At 28.9% G+C, this 6,926-nt stretch overlaps 1 long non-coding RNA gene across 1 annotated transcript; it reads left to right on the top strand.

Moving 5' to 3' along the window:
• The first annotated feature begins 3,841 nt into the window (after positions 1–3,841).
• On the top strand, positions 3,842–6,652 carry LOC105761327 (uncharacterized). Its single transcript, XR_001123687.2, has 3 exons — positions 3,842–3,915; positions 4,388–4,468; positions 6,451–6,652. It is a non-coding gene; the product is annotated as an uncharacterized LOC105761327 (long non-coding RNA).
• Positions 6,653–6,926: the final 274 nt, after the last annotated feature.

The raw sequence follows: 6,926 nt of genomic DNA on the forward strand, positions 1-6,926 counted from the left end.
AATTCCTACAAAGGAATTTCTGGTTAAAAGAGGGGTGAATCTTCTATACATCCCGATTAGCTCTACATGGTGTGAAAAGTTTCGGAGAGTGCAAACCATTTGTTCTTCAAATGCAAATTTATTCAAGGTTTTTAGGTTAAAATATTCAATTGGTGGGAGGTTAGTTGGAAATAGGTAAATGGTTTTGAGGAATTCTACTCATTGTGTAATAACATGAAAATGGCTAAAATTAAGAAAAGTTTTTGGTTGATATCAATTTCGGAAGCCTGTTGGACAGTATGTTAGCAAGAAATGGTATGGTCTTCGAAAGAAAGATGATGACTATGGAAAATTTGATTTTTCAACCAAAGATTAGGGCACTGCTGTGGATTAGAACTGTTTATGATGAACTAATGTTGCAGGAGAACTTTTGGTGGATATGTCCGAATAGGTGCAGGATTGATTCAATTAAATCCAAACCACCTACATTGATATGGAGCCCTCCTCCGCATGGATGTTTAAAGTTTAATGTTTGTGGGATTGCAAACGAGGATAGAACAGGTTGTGGAGGTGTCTTAAGAGATAAGGAGGGAGTCGCAAGAGCTTTATTTTTAGGTTCTATAGCAGCAAATGATTCTGATTTGGCAAAGATTGGCGCAGTGATGATAGCATTGGAAGTAACTTTAGCTATGAAATGGAAGCTAAATGATTCTCTATTTATAGAACTTGGTTCAATAGTGGTGTTTAATTGGTGAGCAATTAAGTCGATGAGACCATGGCTTCTTCAAGAAACTTTCGCAGATATTGAAAGAGACATTGAGAAGGTAGGAAATATTATTTTTCGATGGCAGAAAAGAATAGAAATGAAATGACATCTTCCTTGGCGATTGTAGGTATAAATCGTCTGGAAATGTTTGAAGCTTGGTGGTGAACTATTGCTTTAATGTAAACATAGGTCTGTTAGTAATTGAATCGGATTTTGTTTTGAAATGTTTTAATGTTAAACTTTTGAACACTATTCTGTTTATTTTTTACAACAGAATAGATCGAATGAAGCAAAAAAAAAAAAAAACCTAAAGTTATTGTGAGAAAGATTGATAACACTCAAATGAGTGAAGAAAACTTTAGAGATATCCACTTAATCATTAAATTTATTCAATCTCAAAATAAGAACTTCTAGTTCATCCAAATTTCCTAACAAATTCAAGAAACTGTCATTTAAATAGTTTTTTCCCAACATCGAGAAGTTTCAAATATTTGCAATTACCTAAAGATTGTGGTAATGATCCTTCTACTTGATTGTTGTTGATCAAAAAACTTTGCAATGTGCAACCTTTAACAAAATTTGATGGTATTTTACCATCAAAATTATTATTTCGTATATCAATGTGTAAATGAAAAGAACTTAAATTTCCAATGCACTGTAGAACCTCTCCTTTCAAATTATTCCCCTGGGAACTTATAAGAGAACTCAAATTGCATATTAAAGAAGGAATTTCTCCAACTAAGTTAATTCTCCGAAATATCATAGAATTGGAATTCCCCTAAGAGGAAATTTGAAATAGAGTTAGAATTAAGAGATTGAAACAAAAAAATAAAAATTAATAACTTATATTTGTGATGTAACACATGCATGATGTGTATGTCCAATAAAATTGATTGGTTAATTTACTTCACAACAACTAATTACAGCCATTTTCAATGCATGCAGAATGACTAATCCATCAGAATTACTACCTTTTATGTGTACTTAAAAGTAATGTTTATTTCTATTACTTAAAAGGTTTGCATAAATATAACAAAAGAGAAGAAACAACGATGATATTAAGCTTGTTATGTTGTTAAAAGAAACATGTACAAAAGTAGCTAAAAGAAAGTTAGATTTCTGATAGGAATTTCATCTTAAACATATAATTAAATCCGTAAAAATTTACTAATATTTTCTTGGTAAACCGAAAGCTTTTAATTATTACAGTGAAACACGAAATTATTGTTTAAAGGATAAAGCCCAGGCCTAATATTAACCCTTATTAAGAACTTCCCCATCGTATTTAAAGTGGCAATCACATTGAACCCTAATATTCGAACTATTGGCTAGAAGTGTATGTTGACCTCATACTCATATTGTGAGCTTAAGTTAAAGAAATCGTCTATTAATAACGTCTGCCAGTGATTTGTTAAAGCTAATTATGTGTAAATTGTACAGAAAAAAATATCTATACAAAGAAGATATCATTAACTTGCTAATCTTAGTATCGTGGATAAAATTATATTTTCTCCTAAACCCAATACAATCCACGAAATCAATTTCATTGTCACCCTACCTTTTTCTCCCATAAACAATTAGTCCCAAGCATAAACAACAAATTTACATTGGCGACCTCTATACAAATAGCTACAGCACTTACCAGAAAACAGAACACCAAGCTGCAGCAGAAGAGAAGAAACAGAATTGAATTGGAACCTGAAGCTCCAATGGAATTTGATGATACACGAAGAGAATTGAATTGGAAGCTCTTTGCATTGATAGGGTATGCAAGTGGGTTAGTATTGGGATTGAGCGTGGGGCACGCTTTGTTCATAACTGGAAAATCATGGTTAGGGCTGAATATTCCCTCAATTTGATCTCTGTTCAATTTACATATATAACAGAATCATGTAAATCAATTGATATATCAAAACTGACCACTCAAATGCCAAAACCCATAAAATCAAACTAAACTTTATTGATTTTACTATTTTTTTTCCTTTTATAAGGCTCCGCTGGTTTACATGTCCGTCTCAGTGTCTGCACTTGTTATACTTATACCTACTGTAAAAGGAAAAAAAAAAAAAACTTTCCAAATGGGTTTCATTAATTGAAAATGAGTTGGGTTGGGGTGAGTATGTGGTTTTGGGTTAAATGGAAATGAACTTCAGCCTGGATTTATTTGATTTCTTTGGTTTGGAAACTCAAAATTGAAGCCCATCAATTAAACCAACAAAATAAAATCTCAACTAAATAAACGAATTGGATTAAATCGATTCAATTAACGTACTCATAGTCATAACCATGGTGATTCATTCATTGAGAGATTTCAGCAAAGATATGTTGAGAGGAAATATGCGGAAGTCCATTTAAAATTTGGTCATTAAATTTTTAACTTTTTTTTATTTATTCATTAAACTATTCAAAATTATATTTTTGTCACTGAAAGTCCATTTAAAATTTGACCGAGGTGATGATGAAAGTTTTTTTTCTTAGTCTAATAAAAAAATTTTAGTCCTCTAAGGTTTACACATTCTATGAATTTGATCCTAAATATAAAAAAATTAATAGATTTAACTCTTAATATCTACAAAATTTATCATTTTAGTTCAAATTCTAAACATTTCAATAAATTTAGCCCTCAACGTTTACAAAACGATAAATTTTCTATCTCTTTTAACCCTTGAACTAATATCATTTGTCAAACCATTCCTGTAACAGCCTAATTTTTTACCCTAATCGGAACAGTGGTTTCGAGACCACAAATCCGAGTCTGAAAAAAATATTTTAGTATTATTTTCTGTGTCTGTGATATTTTAATTTGATAGTGTGAAATTTTCGTAAATTAATTTGACTATTTGTGTGTTTAATTTGATAAAAGGACTTAATCGCATAAAATGCAAAAGTGGCTAGTTAATTGTTAAAGTACTTTATTGCTATGGTTTTTCTAATGTGGGGTCCTTATGTTGATATTATACCAAATAAATTATAAGTGGACTATTATAGACAAATGTTAGTGGATTTTAAATGAATAAATAAAGGTTAAAATAGTAAATTAGGTATTTATATGTATTAAATAAAATAAACCATGAAAGTGGCCATGCATTTGGCTCTGTTTTGCCGAAAATTGAAGAACAAAGAACACCTTTGGTGTTTTAAACATTCGGCAGTTAGGAAGCTAAAATTTGGTATGTATTTTGCTTGGCTTTTGATAATTTTTACATTTCTGAGATCGTTGCTTCGTATACTTTAAAACTCATGTCTTAATTTTGTGAATTGTGGATAATTTTAAAATGTGCCATTGATGAATGCTTGAGTTTTATGATGTTAATAGGTGGAAAATAAATATATGTTGTTAGATTTTCATGTTATAATTAGTAATTTTTGATAAAAATGTGTATTAAGGACTAAATTAAGAAAATATTAAATTGAGGGACTAGAATGTGAAATAAATGACATGCAAGGACCTATATGAGATTAGGAGTATTCGGCCATACTATAGTAAAATTAATTTGGAATATTTTGTGTTTTGTGCAAAAAAAGACTAAATTGTGAAAAATGTAAAATGTTAGGGGCAAAATTGTAATTTTCCCATTTATGTGAATTTAGGCTAAATTTGATGGAATAATGTTTAAATAAGTTTAATTTGAATTTATTTAGATCAAGAATTAAAGAAGTCGAATTTGGATCGGGGAAAAACAAAAGTAGTCGAATAGTCGAACGTCTCCGTCTATATCCGAGGTAAGTCTATTAGCTATTTAATGATATTAAATTAGTATATATGTATGTATATCGATTGTAGTTGTTATTGAGCTTTAATTTGAAGTAATTTGATTGAATAAATTAGAATTATAAATGGTATATATATGTGTATGAAGTGTTCAAATATATATATATATATATGCTTATATAAATTTTTTATTTAAGTTAAAGTAGGAATGCTATAAAAGCATATATATATAAACATATAATTTATTAATATTTATATATGTATCTATATGAATATGTTCATTTAATTGATTGTTTGAAGGTTATATATATATACACATAAGATTCGAATATGAGAAAATAAACACATGTATAAATTCTTGCTTTGATAAAAGGTACGTATTATACTCATGTATACATAGGTTTTGAATATACATATATATATGTAAAAAAAACTTTGGGTTTTGATTAGTGATATGTATATTGTAATTGTATAGGTAATTTTTTAAATAAGGTGATTATATGTGAGATGGAACATTTATATATATAATTAAGTATTGATTATATTATAAGATATGAATGTTAAGCATGTATGTATAGTTTTGAGTATGTATGGATGTACATAAATATGTTTTCATATTGAGCTTAGATACAAATATATATATATATATATATATATTATGCTCGAATTGGTGTGTATACATAAGTACATGTAAATTATTTGTATTAAATTTAGCTATGTATATTTATATATACATGAATAAGTTGTGAACTTAGGTAAAGGCAAGAATGTGTATATATAAATTCATATAGGTTCGAATATAAATAAACATATATGGGCTTTTAATTTTATTTAAAAGGTATAAATGTTAAATATGTATACGGGAGTTTGAATATATATCTATATGTACATTTGTGTACAAGTTTTAGATTGAATTAAAGACATAAAAGTTTATGTTTTTATAAATGAGGTTCGAATATATATTTATATGATTATAAGTTATTAGTACTTGAATTGGATTGAAAATATGATTTGCAAATTCATTTATGTTTGAGCATGGACTACGGTGAATATGTGTTTGCTGTTAATAAATATTTGAGGAATTATTCTGTATATGAGAAATTGAGATTTTCAGGTTTTAAAACCTAGCAGGCTAAGTGCCGGTGATCTAAATCAGGTTATAAGCCTAGCAGGCTAAGTGCCGGTGAACTGAATCAGGTTATAAGCCTAGTAGGCTAAGTGCCGGTGAACTGAATCAGGCTATAAGCCTAGCAGGCTAAGTGCCGGTGATCTGAATCAGGCTATAAGCCTAGCAGGCTAAGTGCCGGTGAACTGGATTAGGCTATAAGCCTAGCAGGCTAAGTGCCAATGAATCTGTTTAAATTAAGTGATTATTTGCATTAGGTATATATATGATTTTGGTTATATGTAATGGATAAATATACAAACATTTGTTTCTAAGTATTTGATGAGCATATAAACGTTCGAATCTTTGTGTTTAGTGAGTATATATATGTTGGTTATCATGAAATTGTTGGATATATATATGTGTATGTACTCGACATATGTGGATTATAGTAAACATATATATGTGCATTCGCACATGTGGTTGATAAGTATAAGTATATGCTTTTGGCATATGTATTTGAATAATATATATATGCATTCGATGAAGTGCAAGCGATAAGCACATATATGCATTTAGATATATGCAGTGATAAATACATATATACATTTAGTTATAATAAGTGTATATACATTTGGAGCTAATATTTGTTAAGCATATATGTATATAAGCATTCGGCTATTCATGTTTATGGTGAATTTACATTCGGTTTTAAGAGTTGATAATTAAGTATGCTTTTGACTATATGTCATAGTTAACATATATAGTATTTGCGAATTCATTAAGTGTTTCAAGAAATTACATAATTATTTTATAATTTCTGTTATGTTATAGACTTACTAAGCTATAAAAGCTTACTTTGTTTGTTTATGTCTTTCTGATTTTTAGACTTAAGATCAAGCTTCAAGCTCGGGGATCGTCAGCAAGTTCATCACTCTATCTACTGTATCGGTATTAAACTGTTTAAATTTTAACTTTGGCATGTACAGGCTAGATAAATGTTTTGGAAAGTCGTACTTTGATATATTCTATATGAAATTAATAGCCATACGAAAATGGCTTATTTTCTTATGGTTTAACGGGATCAAAATGTTATGTTTTGTTTTTAAAAAAAGTTAAAGTAGAATTTATAATTATACTTACTTAAAATTTGGCTAAGCTTAATATATTTCCATTTATATATATATATATACAATGCTTATATTTTGATTTAGAAATAGTTGATTTAAACATGTATTCAAACGAATTGCATATCAATATTAAATTCTTGAATTCTATTGAACGTTTGTATGGATGTGTGTTTTGTTCAGTAATGCCTCGTAACCCTAGTCCGGCGACGGATAAGGGTTAGGGGGTGTTACAAT

This window comes from Gossypium raimondii, chromosome 11 (assembly GCF_025698545.1).
Source record: "Gossypium raimondii isolate GPD5lz chromosome 11, ASM2569854v1, whole genome shotgun sequence".
Taxonomy (NCBI): Eukaryota; Viridiplantae; Streptophyta; class Magnoliopsida; order Malvales; family Malvaceae; genus Gossypium; species Gossypium raimondii.